The sequence below is a fragment of the Acomys minous genome (genome assembly GCF_964271855.1).
Source record: "Acomys minous genome assembly, chromosome: 3".
In the NCBI taxonomy this organism is placed as follows: domain Eukaryota; kingdom Metazoa; phylum Chordata; class Mammalia; order Rodentia; family Muridae; genus Acomys; species Acomys minous.
In genome coordinates, this window is record NC_140485.1 from 92,572,846 (window position 1) to 92,591,959 (window position 19,114).

At 43.5% G+C, this 19,114-nt stretch overlaps 1 long non-coding RNA gene across 1 annotated transcript in view; it reads right to left on the reverse strand.

Moving 5' to 3' along the window:
• LOC311594901 overlaps nt 1-12,516 on the reverse strand; it is a 36,244-nt gene extending 23,728 nt beyond the window's left edge. Inside the window, exons 1-3 of the long non-coding RNA XR_014778244.1 lie at nt 12,466-12,516; nt 8,138-8,315; nt 7,905-8,011 (exon numbers count right to left, since the gene is read on the reverse strand). This is a non-coding gene — a long non-coding RNA (uncharacterized lncRNA). The remainder of the gene's footprint in view (nt 1-7,904; nt 8,012-8,137; nt 8,316-12,465) is intronic.
• Nucleotides 12,517-19,114: the final 6,598 nt, after the last annotated feature.

Genomic DNA, 19,114 nt, shown 5'->3' on the forward strand with positions numbered 1-19,114 from the left:
CCCTCTGTCTACTCCTCAGCACCAATGGAAAGGAGGACAGGGAGGGAGGGAAGGAGGGAGGGAAGGGGAACGTGAGGGCAATAGAACACGCCTGTAATTCCAGTGCTTGAGAGGCAGAAGCAAGAGGATCCCGTCAAGTTAGCGTGGGGCACGTGACAAGGTCCAGACAAGCCTGTGCTAAGAACCGTCTCTCCCAGGATCAGTGCTCTCAGTTTGTTCTCGAATCAGACTCCAAGGAACACTCCACCTAGTTTCAAATCATGACATCAGTCCCCAATTTTCCTAGATATCTGTTTCCTTTTTTCACATACGTTCTTAGCTTAAAGACCAGTAGCCAACCTTTATTGCAAGGTCACTTGGGCTGGCAGTTGTCAGAGCAACTGCCTATTGTGTGCCAGGCCTGGAGTGTGTATATACATACATACATACATACATATATACATACATACATACATACACATAAACACACACACACACATATATGTGTGTGTGTGTGTGTATATATATATATATATATATATATATATATATATATATATACATATACACACATAGGTGTTTGCCTGCCTGTATGTCTGTATAAGGGTGTCAGAGCCTGGAGTTACAGACAGTTGTGAGGTGCCATGTGGGTACTAGGAATTGAACCCCAGTCCTCTGGAAGAGCAATCAGTGCTCTTAACCACTGAGCTATCTCTCCAGCCCCCAAGGCCCAGGGTTTTATCCTCAAGGATTTATCCTCACCAGATTACCAATATAGTAAGTTTTGTCATTTACGATTCTGCTTCTGCTGGGCTGGTAACAACCATCTTTCCTTATCTGGTCATTATAATCAACGGGGCTAAGATTTTTGTCTTATCTTTTTTACAATTGTATCTTTTTGTTCACATTTGGAAGACACATTGGAATGGATTAGAATAAAAATTCTTGTTCAAAAGTGATGTGAAATTTCATTTATTTGTATTAAACTACAGCAAGATAGTCGTCTCTGGTCCTTGGTGGAGCATCAGATAAAGCATTGCACCTCCGAACAGAGAGCTGACGCCCCAGGTACACAGCTGACCCTGTGCTCTTCCAGACACCTTCGTATGTACTGCTCTCCATCCTTGCCCCAAAGCTTTGCTGGCCACACACAATGCTGTGTGTTCCTGCTGTGCAGCACAGATCTTAGCTCAGCCAGGAGAGCTCTTCCTTGGAGTCACACTCCAAGAGCTGGCACAAAGTCCTCTCAGACCTGACTGTCATGGTGTGGTGGCCTCAGGGGTACTGTGTCAAACAGGACAGAGTCTAAATGTTTACTCACAAGCTCGTGCAAACTTTGCTGTAATCTCACTTCAGTGCCTCCGTTTCTCATGGGTCATATTTGAACTCAAATTCAACAGTTCCCAAACATTTTAGCTTACAACATTTTTTAGTGATTTTTAAAAAATTATTTGCAAGTAAGTCTGCCTTGATGCGTTTATGTGCACCATGTGCATGCAGGTGCCCACAAAACCTAGAGGGCATTGGACCCTCTGGAACCAAAGTTTTGTAGGCTGTGTGAGCCACCTGCTGTGGGCACTGGGAATCGAACCCATGGCCTCTGAAAGAGCAGTAAGCACTCTTAACCACTGAGCCACTTCTCCAATCCTACTTATCTTTTATAATTATGTTAAAATATGGCTTTCTTTATCAATATATTTTAACAATACCAAGAAGCATAAAGAATACAATCAGTTCCTATCTCAATACATCTTCGCTTGATAACCCCCTTTCCAAGACACATCAAAGCCATCTTTGCCTAACTTTTTAAATATATATATATATATATATATATATATATATATATATATGTTTAAATATAGTTATATTTTAACATTTTGTGTGTGTGTGTTAAAGGCCTCTGTGTAGTCTTTTCATCTCTTTTCCTTTATCACCAGTTATTTCTATGTATTATTTTAGACTTATGTTGTATTTCGATGTTTTTATAGTACTGTTGGACTAGAAAATCTGACAAATAGAATCAAAGTGTATATATGTTTGCTGTCCTCCCTCCTTGTTGTTGTTGATGTGTGTGTGTGTGTGTGTGTGTGTGTGTGTGTGTGTGTGTGTGTGTGTATCTTTCTTCTGGAGACAGGATCTCACTTAGCTGACCTAGAACTCACTATGTAGACCAGACTGACTTTGAACTCAAAAAGATCTGTCTACCTCTGCTTGCTTGACTTACATACTTCTAACTAAATATTACAGGATCTTTTGGCATGCCTACTCTGCTGTGGTCAACTTTACTAATGACCTTATAGTCTTCCACTAATGGAGGTTTCGCTGCTTTATCTATTTGGTAATGTTTGCTGTACAGATGAGGCTGTTGTGACATTCTCAGATGCGTCACCTTACACAGAGCAAGAATTGTCTCTTTAAGGTACCACACAGAGACGGAATTGTGGTGACACAGAATATGCATATTTTCATCTTGAAAAGTATCACCAAATTGTTTTTAGAAGTAGTTACAGCAGTTTGCACCACAACTGGCAGCGAATATGTTCCAGCAAACACGTCAGTAACACCGGATAAGGCTTTCAAACATCTTCCCTTTTCAGACAGGTGTACAGTAGTGACAGCTCCCTAATCCGTCTGTTTTCTCACTGCTGTTGAACTTGAGTGCTTTCCCCTGCTGGACACTGGTGCTCACCCTGCTGTGACTTGCTCATTCTCATCTATAGCTTGTGTCTTCTATTGGGAGATTTGTTTTTATTATTGAGACCTTTTTCTGTATCTGCTCTAGATGCAAATTCCTTTCTTAGTCATAAAACATTTTCCTTATCTGTGGATTAGCTATACATTCTTTATAACATGTTTTTTTTTAATGCGCAAATTTATCCACGAGTGTAAACCTATAATTCAAACACTGATGTGACAGAGGCAGAAGTACCATCCTCAAAGACTTGAGGTAAGCCTGACTATGTGAGACTCTGTCTAAACAAATACACAGACAAAAGTGTTTTCATTTTAATATAATGAATAAATTGATATTGTTTTTAATTTATCTAAAATATATTTTTCTGTTTGCTATACAGCATACTTACACAACTTTAATCTAAGCCCTCCAGAGGCAAAGGCAGGCACATCTCTGTGAGTTCAAAGCCACTGAGGTCTACATAGTAAATTCCAAGCCAGCTACATAACTAACTGCTCCCCACCTCCTCAATCCCCCCCCCCCCAAAAAGAGTAAGAAAGGAAATAAAAGAAAACACAGATACAAAGCTGGGATATGGTGAAGCATGCCTACTTCAAGGCCAGCCTGCTCTACAGAGTGAGTTCGGGATAGCCAGGGCTATACAAAGAAACCCTGTCTTGACAAAACAAAATAAAGCAAAAGCCAGATACAAGGATGTACTTTTAACTTTTTAAACCAAATAAATAACTATGAACTATTTATTGAAGCACATTTTCTTTGCCTATACTTTAAAATGCCACCACCTTTGGCCAGAGAAATGGCTTGGCCACTAAGAAAGAGCACATGTGCTAGCTACACTTTTAGAGGTCCCTAGCACCCCATCAGATGGTTCACAACTACCTGTAATTCCAGCTCCCGGAGATCCATCGCCCCCTTCTGGCCTGAGTGAGCACTGCACACATATGGCACACACAAGACACACACAAAGACACATTTTTTTTAAAAGCTGCCTCCATCACCTGTCAATCTTACATGTTTTTGTAGATGCCCTTTTTTTCTTTTCACCTATCTACACTACTGCATTAGTGTAAACTGCTTTGTGTTTAGTATCTGGTAGAGTGAATCTCCTGCCCTGGCCTTAAAAATGATCTTGGTTTGCTTTTTATTTGTTTGCATGTGAAGTATTGGGAACAAATCTCAGAGCTTCACATACTGGCAAGTCATGTATTGTATGGAGAATGTTCTCCGTCTTTTACTCTTCCCTGTGATTTTTGGGTCAGCAGATGTACTTATTACACAGTGAAGAACAGTCTTAAAATATTTGGACTCTGATATCCACAAATTACTTTTTGTAGAATTTAAGGCTGGAAGTACTTAATATGTTCTATATATAATTTTTGGGTCTTCATTGAAATTAAAACATACTCTAGAGCAAACAGTAAACACTAACTTAAAGTCTGCCATTTCTTTTGGCTGCCCTGAAACTTGGCGCGTGACCAAAGTCAGAAAGTTCATTTCATTCATAAATAAAATACTTTTGTTTAACTAAGCAGAAGGGTATTGGATTGCAAAAGTTAAGGCGGTTTGTTTTGCTTTGCTTTGCTTTGCTTTGCTGAGTAGCATTTGGAATGAGACGTGTATGTAAGAGCAGGTGATGGCTTTCCCTTCTCTTCTTGTCCTTAATCGGGGCTGAAACAATGGGTGTAACTTGAGCACCACCTTCTAACCTTCGCCTCTCTCTGAACATGCCTTCAGGTCATCACAAGGTTCTCAGTGGTGTTTCCATTTGTTTGTTTGTTTGTTTGTTTTTTGTTTAATTTAATGTTTAACTTCTGAGAGAATTGCTTAGAAACATTTACCTTGCCTGTGCTTCAGGGAAATAGATAATGGTGGCTATTAGTAAAGATGAGATTCTTCATAACCAGCTTCTTTGGGTCAAATGATTAAAAGTAGAATTGTCATAGATTCTTTCAACTGAAAATTTACTTTTGAGTTCTTTCATCCTTAAGACATCTGGTGTGAGAAATGAGCTTTAGTATTAAATTTTAAGATGTCTAGAACTTTCATTCATTTTAAAATATGTTTATACAAAATTGGAAAATCTTTGATTCATCTTTATCAAATGTGTTGAGTGTGAATCTCCATCATAATTTAATGCATTTGCTGAGGTGGTTTTGGTTTTTTGGTGGGTTTTTTTTGTTTGTTTGTTTTGTTTTTGGTTTTTGGTTTTGTTTTCCTTACATATCGCTTTTGCCCTTTGGGGGGAAATGGTATGCAAAGCGAGCAGTTTGCTCCCTCCTGTGTCTTCTCCTGCACTGGTCTGAGAGGCATCTGTGCAAACGGCAGTCACCAGCCCATGGTGCTGGCTTTGTCACCCCTTTCGGTTTCAAGGCGTATATGACTGGGTTCAAGGGAAAGAGGACAGAGCACGCAACAGGATTCTGGGTTATTTCCAAGTGACAATGTTAGTTTAGGGCTCTTTTTTTTTTCTTCCTCTTGTTTAAGTTAATTCATATATTCCAAGTTAGTAAAGACCAAGATACGCCCTGTACGGATGCAGTATACTTAGGATGGAGCCTCATTTCTTCATTCACCCACTGTATGCATACGTGCATACTGAGACTAGAGCAGTCATATAATTCACTGTCTACAGGAGGACACTTTGAGAGTGAAATGGGACATTAGCAATAATTACTGTCAGGGTAATAAGCACAAGCCAGGATGCTTCCTGGCAAGTCATAAGGCTCTAACTTCTATGTGTCATGATTCCTACAGCCAAGAAGTTTTAAAAATAACTTCCCGAGCTCTCGGGATGAGAGAGGGAGGGGAAAGAGTTGATTGGAAGGAAGAGAGGCTTCTGCGTAGGCATTGTACCTTTTACTATGACACACACACCACAAGACTGCCTGGTGGGAAAAGGGGGGGTTGTTAAGGGTGCCATGTCTGTTAGTCTCCATGAGTTTGCGTGCCCAGTGGTTGTGGGGATTGTGTCTTTATTAACTCCTTGTCATCCTTGGACATTGAGCAACAATACCCTGACCGTCTGCATTTCTTTTCTCTAACTAACTCTCACAATATACATCTGTTCTCTAGCCTTTCTTCCATTTTTTTCCTTGTTTTAATTTTGTTGGCTTAATTGTATTTATCTAGGTAAACTAAGTCACTTTTTGTTTTTTGGTTTTGTTTTGTTTTGTTTTGTTTTTTGTTTTTGGACCAAGAAGGCCTCCTGGTAGGCATTGGGTTGGTTTTCTTGATCAATCAAGTTACAGGTATTGATTATTAAGAAGCTGGGGGGCTGGGTAGAGTATCCTAGCTCCCCAATCCAATTAAACTAGGCATGGTAGCACACACCTATGATCCCAGCAGCACCAAGGGAGGGAGGAGGGAAGGAGAAGGCTCAAAGTGTCTATCCTTGGCTACATAGCAAGTTCCAGGCTAGCCTGATCACCATGAAACCCTATCTCAGAAATAAGGGCTATTCGAGGTAGCAGAAGCCTCTCATACCAGCCTAGAGCTTGCTCATTTCTGGACATGAGTTCATCTGGTTCTCCAAGCTGAGCGGCTTTGTACGTCCCCGAGAGCTTTAATTTGTTTGTTTGTCAACTTCAGTGTAGTGATGACAGGAGGGAAAGGGGTTGCCTGTCTTTGAGTAGGGTGTACTGTTTATGTAAAGAGACATTTTAGGTTTTGTGGGGTTGTGCCTTTCCCACCCTTCTGAAATCTATAGCGGGGCGGTTGGCGGGGGGGGGGGGGGGTGGCTTACAAAATATGAGAGTGTGTGTTTGTTAATCAACAGATCAAAGGTTCTCCAGGGTTAAGCCCCCTGGAAAGGGAAAGGCGCTCTAGTGTCCGTCCTTTGCTGCAGCCTGACCTCTCCATGCTCAGTGTAGCCAAGTTTTAAGGATGCAATACAGAGAAAGCCACTACCAAGGCCCTGCCCTGCCAGCTCTGGGCTGCATGGAATGTGTCCATCTGTGTGTGGGCATGGTAAATCTGAGCTAGTAGAGACTGAAGGAAAGTGGTAACATATACTCACACAAATACCGAAGCTCCAGGCTTGTTAACAAGTTTTTCCTGATCAAGAGTCCTTTTGTTAGGCCATAAGGAATGGAAATGCTGACCCATGCTCTTTAAAAGAGTGATATTTGCGGCACCAAAGATAAGCATATCTCCAGTAACTTTTGGAGGATTTGCAAATACTTGCAGGGTAAATATTGGAGAAAAGAACCAAGTTATTTCCTAGCATCTTCTTCTCTAGCCTTCCTATAATTTAGAAGAAAAATGGGTGGGGGCTTTTAACTGTCAAACATATATTAGATTTATTCACAGTCTTATTATTTTCTTTTGGGAGCTATTCATATTTTTGCTTTCCACTTTTAGATTTGGGGGAAGAAATTCAGATGATTTGGGGGGATACCGGAAATGCTAACTGGGTGCCACGGTTATGTAACGTATGAGTTTCAACAACCCAAGGTGGCCTGGAGCTCAGAGCCAACATCCTGCCTCAGCTTCCCATGGTAATGTGACAGTCGTGAGCCAATACACAAATGTATTAAACCATTTCCAAGTGTCGTCACACTGTGCATTCAAGGGACCAGAGAGATTGCTCAGTGGGCAAGGGTACTTAGGTCAGGTTGATGACCTGAGTGCAATTCCAGAGACCCACACAGCGGAAGGAGGAACCACAAGCTGTCCTCTCGCCTCAACAAATGTACCATGGCTCACTCATACACACATGTGCACGCATGCTCACACACACTAAGTATTTTAAGAGGTAAAACAACACACCTACATATCCTACATCTTGGCATTATAGTTAAGAAATACAACGGGCTGGAGAGATGGCTTCCAAAGGACCCAGGTTCAATGCCCAGCACCCACATGGCAGCTCACAACTGTCTGTAACTCCAAGATCTGACACTCCCACAGTTTAAAATATTTAAAAAAAGAAAAGAAAGAAAGAAAAGAAATACTGACAACATAAGCCCAACAAGGTGACATGCTTGTAATCCCAGCACTGGGAAGGCTGAAGAGGATTGACACAAGTTTGATGCTCGCCTGGACTGTACATAGCAAGACCTTGTCTCAAACAAAAACAAAAAACATATGTTTTTGTCTCTTCTTAGAGTACACGTTCATTTAAAATATATATATCCTTCTATATGGCTTATCCAAATAACTGCCCAATGATGCATCTGTGAAAAGGGGGGCAACCACTTTTCCCAAAGTCAATATCTTTATGGAAACAAACCTGCTAGATTCCTGCTTCTGACCCGTGGTTCTCGTGATCCGGTCGGTGTGCACCTTTACCTTTTTCACCTTTGCTGCCCGGTATAGCCCAGTGCTGGCTGGAATCCTCTGAAGGCGGAAAGAATGACACTCTCAGAGACTCTTTGACAATCTTTAAACACCTCTTATCAAAACTTAATTTCCATGAATGATTGATTTGGGCACTTGAGGGACAGTTGAAGGATGTTCAATTACCTCATTTTCATGTGCTAATGAAGCTGAGGGTGACTCTAGGGGATTTGGTGACACGAGGCAGGCTGTTTGGATGTGCACAAGACTTCCGTTTCCCTCTCAGGTTTTGTCTCTAGTAAACTGCTGTCTTCCCAGCAACTGTGGCTAATTTGTCTGCCAGGCCAGGAGCCTTGGTCTTCCTCTGGAGAAAGAGCTGGAATTAGTGATGCTGTCAAGCCAGGCGTTTAATGTCAAGAGAATTTATTCTGTACAAATCTTCCAATAAATTGCGAAATCAATGAAGTTTAGGTTTCTGCTGTGCCCCACCTCCACCCCCCAAGTGCTCCTGGGAAGTCTTTTTTTTTTTTTTTTTTTTTTTTTTTGACTAAAATCATTTAAACCAGGAAAGAAAGGTGTTCAATTTCAAACTTTGAGGTTTTTTTCCCCTTTTTATTGAAAATCCACCCCCCTCACATAATATATCTTGATTACAGTTTCTACTCCCTCTGCCCCTCCCAACCTCCCCCTCATCTGGATCCACTCCCTTTTTGTCTCACCTTAGAAAACAAACAGGCTTTTAAGGATAATAATAAGACAAAACATAATAAGATAAAACAAAACCCGATACATTGGAATAAGACAAAACAAACAAACAGAAAGAAAAGAACCCAAGAGAAGGTACAGGAAACAGATACAGACAGAGACCACCCTCCTTCACATACCCAGGAACCCCATAAAATGAAATTTAAAAAGTCCTACTGAAGTGCAAAAGATCTGTGAGAGAGAGACGGGGGTGGGGGTGGGGGGTGGGGGGGGGGAGAACTATATAAAAATAAATTAAATTAAATTAAAAATAAGGGGGGAAAAGGATGAGCCCTGACACGCCATTTTGAGACAAGGACCCTCCAACGATGAGTTCACTTTCTATTGGCTGTCTACTGTTGGGCACGCAGCCTTCCCTTATGAGTAGTTTGTTTCCCCAGTGAATCTTCCCTAGAGAAAACTAAGTTTTCACTTGTGTGTAGGTATCCATTGGAAATAGCTTCTGGTGTACGCATGGGTGGGGGCGTGTGTCCACGTCTCCGGCCAGCTCTAGGACCCTAGCTGGTGCGGACTCATGCGGGACTCATGCGGCACTCATGAGTCCACTGCTCAATCCCTATGAGCATCGATCCTGTTGGTTTATAGACGCCGTCATGTCCTCCGGCTCTTTCTGCCTCTGGTCCTAGGTGTGCTCTGAGCCATGGCGGGAGGAATTTGATGGAGACACTCTCTGTCTGGGGCTGAATGTCCCAAGGTCTCTTATTCTCTGCATGATGTCAGGCTGTGGGTCTTTAAAGCAGTCCCTTCCTCTCGCTCCTCGTTTGAGGGCTAGCGATCTGGGAACAAATGAACGAATGAACGAACACACACACACACGCGCGCGCGCGCGCGCGCGCGAGCGCGCACGCACGCTCATGCGCACTCACGCATGGGCAGGTAAGTCTGAAGACACAGGCCATTTGATAAATACCTGCTGCAGGCAGGTGAAGCCCAAAGACTGCCTTCTGGGAACGAACACACACACACACACACACACACACACACACACACACACATACGCTCGCGCGCGCACGCGCATGCGCACTCACACCTGCGCATGCGCACTCACACATGGGCAGGTAAGTCTAGTCACGTAACATCTTCGTCTAAGGGGCTACTGAAGTGTTTGGTGGTGCTATCTAGTTCTCTGCTTCAGTCCCAAGAGACTGAGCACACTTCCCACAGCTGGGCCAGTGGCTCTCCCCCACCCCCGCCGCGCCGCCCCTATCTTGGTCACGTGTCTCCCAAGAATTTGGCTTTGCTTTCAGCCTAAAGTAAATTAACTTTGACAGGAGACATTTGAAGCAGAGGGATTGGACAAATTCCAAATGAATGAAAGACATTCAAAGCATATAGGTTACAATCAGCCTTCAAACCGTTCCTCAGGTGCTTCAAAGTGGATTTGCTCTACTTTCCACTTCCAGCGGGGCAAACCTTGATGTGGCTTTCTTGGGGACGGCGGGTGTGTGCGTTTGTGTGTGTGTGTGTGTGTGTGTGTGTGTGTGTGTGTGTGTGTTTCGCTTCTGTTGGAGGAAAGGATCACAGTAGACTGAAGAAAAACCGAAGAAGGTTGTAAATTTACTCGAGTAATTAGCATTCTTTAGGCAGATCATGCCCCTGGAGTTGTGTTTTAATTTTTCCGAAGGAGCCCTGCTCACTCCAAAATCCTCTCACATGTTCGAAGCTATTGTACAAGGGGTGACAACGGGACACATCAACATGCACATATATGGAAGAAAAAGTTAGATCAAAACAGAGAATGCTGCCACTGCCCACCGAATGGATCTGCGCAAGTGGGTAACCAGAGGAGGAGACACGGGGAGCATCTGAGTTGAGGTGCTGTGACAAGTTAGTGTCAGCAGAGGTCCACTGGGCCACCCAAGGAGCTATGGGGCCCCCAAGACACGGTCAGTCCCCCTCTCTGGTGTATGGTAAGGCTGGTTTAGCCTTCTCCAACCTAGTTTAGCTGTTCTAGTCAAGTCTCAGAGAGCTGGGGTCCCCAGAGGTGAGCATGCTCCTGCAGGTGGCCTAAGGTTTTGCTTTAGGGACAGAACTCATTCCCTCTTCTTATTAAACAAATGCTAAAAAGTCTCAGGTGTATAAAATACATGTTACACAGTGCAATCTTCTGCAGCCACAGAGAAAAGGCAGTCAGGACACTTGCAGAAAAACAGGTTGCAACCAGAAATTAGAAATTTAAGGGAAAGAAGCCAGACTCAGAAAGACAATTGGCACATGCTAGATGTAAGATTGTGTGTGTGTTTATATGTGAGTTTGTGGGTCACTAAGCCAGAAAGGGGGTCATGAGCGGGAAGGAGGAGAGAGCTTAAGGGAGGTGACAACTAAGATGATGGACTACAAACGAACAAACAAAAACAACAACAACAAAAAACAGATCAGACTTATTGGGGAGGAGAAAACTAACAGGATACCGGGAGAGGGCACAGAGAAAGAGGGTAGGAAGGGAGTAAAGTAAAGCAAAGTGTAATGGCACACACATATGCCAATGCCATGATGAAACCCATTATTTTGCATGCCAACATGTAAAAAAATCATTTGAAACTTTATGTTACAGCTTAATACTATAAATAAAGCCCATAATCACACATTTAACTCCTTTATTTTATACATTGCCATTTAAAGCCCTGATTTACTTATTGAGGTAAATTAATTAAGCACTGACTGAAACCCATCTGTGAACACAATTATGATGCTGGCACGGTTGATACTTGCTGAGGGAGAGGGATCACAAGTTCAAGGCCTGCCTGAGCTACATGGCACTTTGAGGTAATTTAGCAAGATCTTCTCAGAATAATTAAAAGGCCTCTGGACACAGCTCCGTGGGTGACCAAGGCTCAGCCTACAGTATTTTAAAAAAAGTGAATCCAAATCTATGGATGTACATGACAGTCACAGCCATGATATCTACTTATTCTCTATAGATTGGTCACCTTATCTAATTCAAGATCTCACACAAACAATTATGTGGGCACATATTCGTGCCCAGTCTTCCCATGCCCTGGCACACACCTCTGCACTCCTCCACCATGAGCACAAGCAATACCAGGCGCAACCTCATATGTCGAGCGCATGCCTTCCATACACATGCATATGTGCGGGCACATGGACACTCATGTAAACTAGTGATTGCTTATCATGCGGTTTACAGGTCTCTGGTTAGCCAGCCTGTGCCCCAGATGTATTCAGGAGCAGGGTTTTTTCTAAAGCAGCTTTGGGCAATTCAGCAATTCTAAAGAGCCACACCTTTAGTGGTTTGTCCTGGGAGCGAGATTACTTGCTCCTCTGTGTGTTTGAAAATGCAAGCTTAAAACATAGAATCTGACTTCTTTCTGATTCTTGGTTTGTTAGACGCTGACAAAAAGACAGATGTGCAACATTTGCCATGTCCTTGTTTTTCTGGAACAGTTGACAATGGCTAGTTGGATCTGATTGATTAAATAAACAGTAGGAGCTAATTGGTGACGAAGTTATAATATATAAATGCAGATCTATTAGAAGCGGCATGGGAGGGGGAAGGGGAGGGGCGGAAGCGCTGGGCACGGGGGTGGGGCAAAGGAAGGAGAGAGGGTAGGGAGTGGGGGGGAAAGAGAGAGAGAGAGAGAGAGAGAGAGAGAGAGAGAGGGAGAAGAAGATAAAGTTAAGGAGTTTACACTTGAAACTTTTAGGGCCATGGTATTGATAGTTGGGGGAGGGGAGTCCCAAAACGGGGAGTGGGGGAGGAACCACCCTCTGAAATAGGAAATACTTACCTGGAGTGTGACCTGTGGGTTCTAGTAGATCTCCAAGAGGGGGAAGGGAAGGGGGAGCGCACTGGGGGTGGAGGTAGGGGGAGAGGAAGAAGAGAGGGTAGGGAGGTGGGGGGAAAGGGGGCGAGAGACGCTGGAACCAAAATATACGGTTTATAGGGAGAGAGACCCTAGAACCAAAATGTCTGGTTTATTTAGGGAATCTCTGGGAGAGGGGAAGCCCCGCCCCTGGGTAGGGGGCAGGCGTGCCGGCCACGCCCTGCAGCAGGGCCTAACAAGATCCTCCTGGGTCCATCTCAAGCCCAAATGCACCTGCCCAGGCTGCGCTCATCTTTACCTCACGTGTGAATCGCGTTTTGACTTTGAGGTTTCTCCTCTCATTCATTAAAGACCATTTTCAGCAAGATTCAGCTTTTAAGACTCACAAACAAGAGTTTCTGAGGGCCCTCCTGTGCTACTAGCCAGCCGGTTCCCACTCTCTTCTTGCCCACGCTGTCTTCTGCGGCTTCCTGCCTCAGCAGGCTGCTTCTTCTTCGTGCAGTTTTCTTTTCTCAGTTTGCCCCCTCCCTTCGTGCCTTCCTCTCTTCACAGCAGTAGTCTTTCCTGGTGCTTCTATCAAAAGGGTTTCCTCCTGCCCATCTCCTTATCTGGCTCTAGTCAACTATTTCACAGCTTTTGTCACTTTCCAAATGCATTTATTAGCTTGTTTACCTCCTATTGTCCTCCTATTGTTGGTCAGAGTGCTAACTCCACCAGGCAAGGAATCGTGTGTGTGTGTGTGTGTGTGTGTGTGTGTGTGTGTGTGTGTGTGTGTGTGTTGTCTCATCTGTCTGGAGCAAGGCACATAAAAGATGTTTTTAATTTTTTTTTTTTTATGCTTTTTCAAGACAGGGTCTCTCTGTGTAGCCTTGACTGTCCTGGACTCACTTTGTAGACCAGGCTGGCCTCAAACTCACAGCGATCTGCCTGCCTCTGTCTCCCAAGTGCTGGGATTAAAGGCGTGTGCCACCACGCCCAGCAAAAGGTGTTTTTTAAAATGAATTTTAAAAATCACTAAATGACTTAGAATACAATTGCCAGTGTAAATTTAAGGGGATTTTGGGGGGGGGGGCCTCAAAGCCACACCTCAGGACGGCACATGTCTTTAATCCCAGGACTCCCAGGAGGCAGAGGCAGGTGGGTCTCTGAGTTCCAGGCCAGTGGGTCTACAGATGTCCAGGGCTACACACAGAAACTGTCTTGAAATCAGATTGTTTTTAATAACTTGTATCTGCCGGTAGCTTATAAGTCTAAATGTAGCCTATAGCACAAGTTTATTATAGATTGAGTATAAATGACAGTAGATTATAGAGTACAAGTTTAAATTTGCATTCTCTCTATTGTCACATTACAGAATTGTAGATTTGGCCTTTAAAAATACAAAGCATTGGAGGTTTTTGTTGTTGTTTTATAGTACTTTAAAAGACAGCAGTTGGTTTTCTGGTGACAGGTGTCTTTCTCTTTTTAAGTTGCCAAAGCTGTGAATTATTGTGACCAAAATAGTTTAGGGAGCTGATAGGCTAGCCTAGATGCTCGGATTTCCTTATTTCTTTTTGTGAGTGTGTGCTGGAAACCGCAGCCTAGTGGACTGCCTGCTGTCCCGGGTGATGGGTGATGGGTTCTTGGAGTTCACAATACAGTCCTGTAGGGTGCCAGGTGGACTTCCTTAACTTTAAAAAGAGCACTTAGCCCTTCCAGTGGGAGCCCTGGTCAACCAGAGGCCGCCCCCACCCCCATCTCTCCCCTTGCTGGCCCAGTCAGGGTGGGGAGGTTGCTTTTCTTCCTTTGTTTTACAAGGTGGTAATCTCCAAGTGGCCTGTGCACATAAAGCGCTTTGAAAGAGGATATTTACACACGTTAAACTTTTCCCCCAGGGCAAATCAGGCAGCCCTAATGTTCCTGAACCTTTAAGTCCCCCCACACACATCTCTCTCTCTCTCTCTCTCTCTCTCTCTCTCTCTCTCTCTCTCTCTCTCTCTCTCTCTCTCCCCCCCCTCCCCACCCCCCTTTCTCTCTCTGTCTCAACTTCTGTTAAAAATGAAAAGTGAACTTTTCTCTATTGGCTTACTTGGGTAAAGGAAACCCATCTGAATCCTGTCTACAACTGTAAAAGCAACTATTTGGGAGTTGGCTTTTTGAAATTTTGAAATTCTTCAAGGTTTTAGGCAAGGTGTCTCAGCAGCCAAGCTAGCCCCATCACCTTTTAAGTAAAAAAGATAGGAAGATAAGAATATGTTCTCACTCCTGTTTGCTGAAGAAACGGAAAAATAAAGAAGAGTGCAGTAACCATACTCCTTGATGGTCAGGTAGGACTTTAGGGGGAAGGAAGGTGCGTTGCAGGGTGCTGACTGGAGACAGCGTCTACACTGCCACTTCTTTCTCCCTTTGTGTCTTCTTCTGTCGTTCTGACTTTTCAGTCACGTAGTGTAACATCTACCAATAAAACATAAACTATGGCTGGACATGATGGCATGCATCTTTTTAATGCCAGCCCTCCTGGTGCAGAGACAAGAGGATGACAGTAAGTTCAAGGTCAGCCTGAGTGAGCTACATAGCGAGTTCCAGGCCAGGCCAGGCTCCACAGTGAGATTCGAGCTCTACAGAGTCACTAACGGCGAAACAAAACAAACCAGAAAATCAGAAATTCAGAAATTCCCACCTTCCCAACTCCCACGCTGTTTTGATCTTAAATCTTCTAGTGCCCTACTTTTTTGTCTGTTTTTTTGGGTTTGTTTGTTTGTTTGTTTGTTTGTTTGAATTAGTAAAATGTATACAACAAAACCCACCATTTTAGTGGCTGCTGCAATGGCTGGAACCCAAAGCTGACCATGTGCTCTGCCTCGGAGCTCTGCCCAGCCTCCTTCTAACCATGCCTCCATGCACTGCTGGGCAGCACTAAGCTAACCACGGTGCTGTCCCCCATCGACATCTGCCTCCAAACCCTTTTCTGCATGCCAAGCAGAAGCTGTTCATTACTAGCCCTCCCCACCCGCCAGCCCTAAGGCTGCTTCCTACCAACCATTTTCTATTGGCTATCTCTTGTAAGTGGAGTCCTACAATATCGGTCCTGTTGTTCCTGTCTTACGTCTCCCAGCATGATGCTCTCAGGTTCATGAGTGGTATAACATGTCAGAATTTCATTCCTTATATGACTGAGTAATATCCCATGACATACATGTACCAAGTGTGGCTTACCATTCATACGTGGGTGGGTGGCTTCGTTGGTTTTTTTTTGTTGTTGTTGTTTTTTGTTTTGTTTTGTTTTGCTTTACATTTTGGCTATTTTGAATAAACTTTTAAGTCTTCAAGTGCTGTGTGGGGTTCAAAACAAATTTCCAGTCTACCTCAGAAAGAGCAAAACGGAAGTCAAAGGTATTTGACTCGGTCAGTCTGAAGGTAATGCCCTCTATATCTGGAATTAGTTTGGGGCTAAAACACATTTATATGGTAGGAAATAGCTGCTGAAATGTAACCATTTTCCAAACATGGCGTGGCAGCTAGACAGCAGTATTAATGAACATTGGCTAATGGAAAACACTGGTGTCTGAGTCTGTGTGTGACTCCGCTATGAACGGGCCAGAGAGGGTGACCTGAAAGCATTTGCACTCTCCCTGCCGGAGGGCACCACGTTTAAGAATAAAGCAGCCAAGTTTAGAATGGGACAAAGGGGAGCAGTGACAATCTGGGACAAGTTCACACAGTTGCTTGGCCACTGACCCTGGGCAAATGTCCCCTCATCTCTCAATGATGGATGGTGTAGCAACTTTGACCAAGCTAAGTAATCTTGGGTCCAAAGCCAGCTGCCAGATTGTCTTTCCCTTTTGGAAAGGGCCCCTAAAGGCATGTTGATTTAGTGGCATCCTCTCACGGTTGACTCTGTCAGTCACGGTGAAAGCAGGACCCCTCAAAGGCCAGGCCTCCGTGAGGAAGGAGAAATAAAGCCTGTAGTTGGCTGAGAAAGGAAGGAAACTCTGGCTAGTTTTGCATGTGCAGTTCTGGCTTTGGGAGAAATGATGTAAAGCATGCTTCCCATAATGCACTTCTGTTTCTCAGATCTAGAGATAAGGAATGTAACATGGCAGAGCTCATCACACAGGTACCAAGACACTGTCATCTGAACTTCTCAGCCTCTGGGAAGCAAATTGATTTTCCAATAATAGCTCTTCTTGTAATAAGACACCTATCTTAAAAAAGAAGTCAAATATTTGACTCAGGAAAAAAAAAGAGTTTGGTAGTAATCCAAGGCAATTATTAAAATTGATTTGTCAATACAAGGATTTACAGTTTTTCAAAACAGACTTTGTGTGTGTGTGTGTGTGTGTGTGTGTGTGTGTGTGTGTGTGATTCAGAACAGCTTAAATTTTCAGAAAAATTAAAGAGATTGGACAAAGGGACCTTACATGTCCCACATCCAATCTCCCCTTCTTTTCACATCTACAAATTAGTGAGTTTTAGTTTAATATAACAGTATTGGCCCAGGTTTAGGAGCTGATCCAAACTTCATTCGCACATCCCTGGTTTTCCCCTACTTTCCTCCTTGAGTCCCAGGGCAGCATATAAACACCGTATTCCATTCCCTGATCCTGACCCTTAGATTCCTGATCTGAGAGAGTTTCTCTGGCTCCGAGCTTCCTTTTCATGACCTTGAGAATCTTGATGAATTCAAAATACCTGGTCAAGGATTTTGTAAAAAGTCCCTAGCTATAAGTTGTTTGATTTTTTTTTTTTTAAGTATGGTTAGGCTGGAGTTACAGGTTGCAAGGAGGAAGACCACAAAGGTCAAAGGCCATTTCATCTTGTCAAGGGTATGTTCTGTCGATGTGTGACCCTTGGCACCTTAGTTGCACAACTGAGTCATGTTCGTCATGTTTCACATCAGTGAAGTGACTCTTTGCTGTACTTTCTCTGCCATACACTTCGGAAGTCACCATATGCCATTCACACAAAGGAAGTCGTTAAGTATACTTCCTGGAGTGGAGAAGCTGTAGAAATTGCCAGGTGAAGAGGGGCTTTGTACTCTAATGACTGCTTAGCATCTTCCACCAGTTTTTATATGTCTTATATGTTGCTTATTTATAGAATATTAGCTATATCACACTTCAGACTAACAACAAGAGTAATTAGGAGGTAGGGAAATAACAATGCTGAATGAAGTTTATAATTACCAGCTTCCCCCCCCCTTCCCTCTGTGATTAAAAACAAATAAAAAAAAAAGCAGAAGAAGCCAGCATGATGGTATAACTCTGTGTTCCCAGATGTACAGGAGGCTGAGGCAGGAGGATGTCTTGAACTCAGAAACAGCTTGAGCTACGAGCTACAGGGGGAGTCTCCTGTCTCAAGAGTAAATTAAAAATAAAGTTAAACATGATTAGGCTGAGTTTCTCTCATCCATGCCAAGAGGAAAGCAAAAATGTCTGTTAAAAAAAATAGAAGCCTACAGGGGGAGGAAATCCCCCTCAGGAACAGTCATAGGGGAGGGGAAAAAGGGGAAAATGGGAGGGAGGGAAGAATGGGAGGGTACAAGGGATGGGATAACCATTGAGATGTAACAAGAATAAATTAATTAAAAATTTAAAAAAAAATAGGAGCCAATGAAATTGGTGAACAGAAAATGGTGCTGCCAGTGGTTCTGTTCAGAGTTCAAGCCCTAGAACCCACATAGTAGGAAAGAACAAGCTCCCACATGCTTTCCTCTGATATCTGCATGCAGTCTCTCCCTCCCTTCCTCCTTCCCTCCTTCCCTCCCTCCTTCTTCTTCTTTCTCTCTCTCTCTCTCTCTCTCTCTCTCTCTCTCTCTCTCTCTCTCTCTCTCTCTCTCACACACACATACACATCTTAAAAATGGAATGGGGTTTGTTAGACAAATAGATGTGACTATTTTACATACTGGTTATTCATCCCCTAAATAATCAGTGATGTACTATGTTTATCAATGATTCAATTTCCTTTTTTTCTTTTTTATCATTTTTAACCTGTATTAAAGTTATGGAAGAGGGCCAGAGACAGAGATTAAGGATGGAGGAGATACTTAACATATGCAAAAGGAAGACCCCATGTCAAAGAAAAGGGTGCCATTGCACGAAGGGGGTCAGCAATGTGCCGCAAATCTACACAGGCTACTGTGGATACACTCTAGGTCTCAAACACCCTTGGATGTGTCTATGTATTACTCTGTGCATCTAACTGCCATCAACCTATTGTTCCTGTGCTGCCTAGTGTGTCTGATAAAGGGGACCAAAACAACCAGCCAGCCAGCCAAACAAGATCTACAGAGCCACACTCTTGGCATTGTCCACACAACCACTTTCCCATGACGTATGTGAGTCGTGAGTGCTGGCTCTTACTTAGATGGGCAAGTCCCTTCACATCTGAATCTGTTTCCATGGAGGTAAAGACAGAAGGTGGAGGGCACCATCTCCAAGATCCTTCCCAGGAGTCGCACCTGCATCCTGTACCACGTCATCCTTTCCTAGTCTTTTCTAGCTACACTTCCTGTTGGCTGAGGTTCACTCCAAGTTGTTTTCCTACTATGTCTCAACTATGACCTGAATCCTTACTTTCTCTCTAATAAAAGAGTCAGAAAAATCAAGCTACTTCCCACACGGCCCAGTGA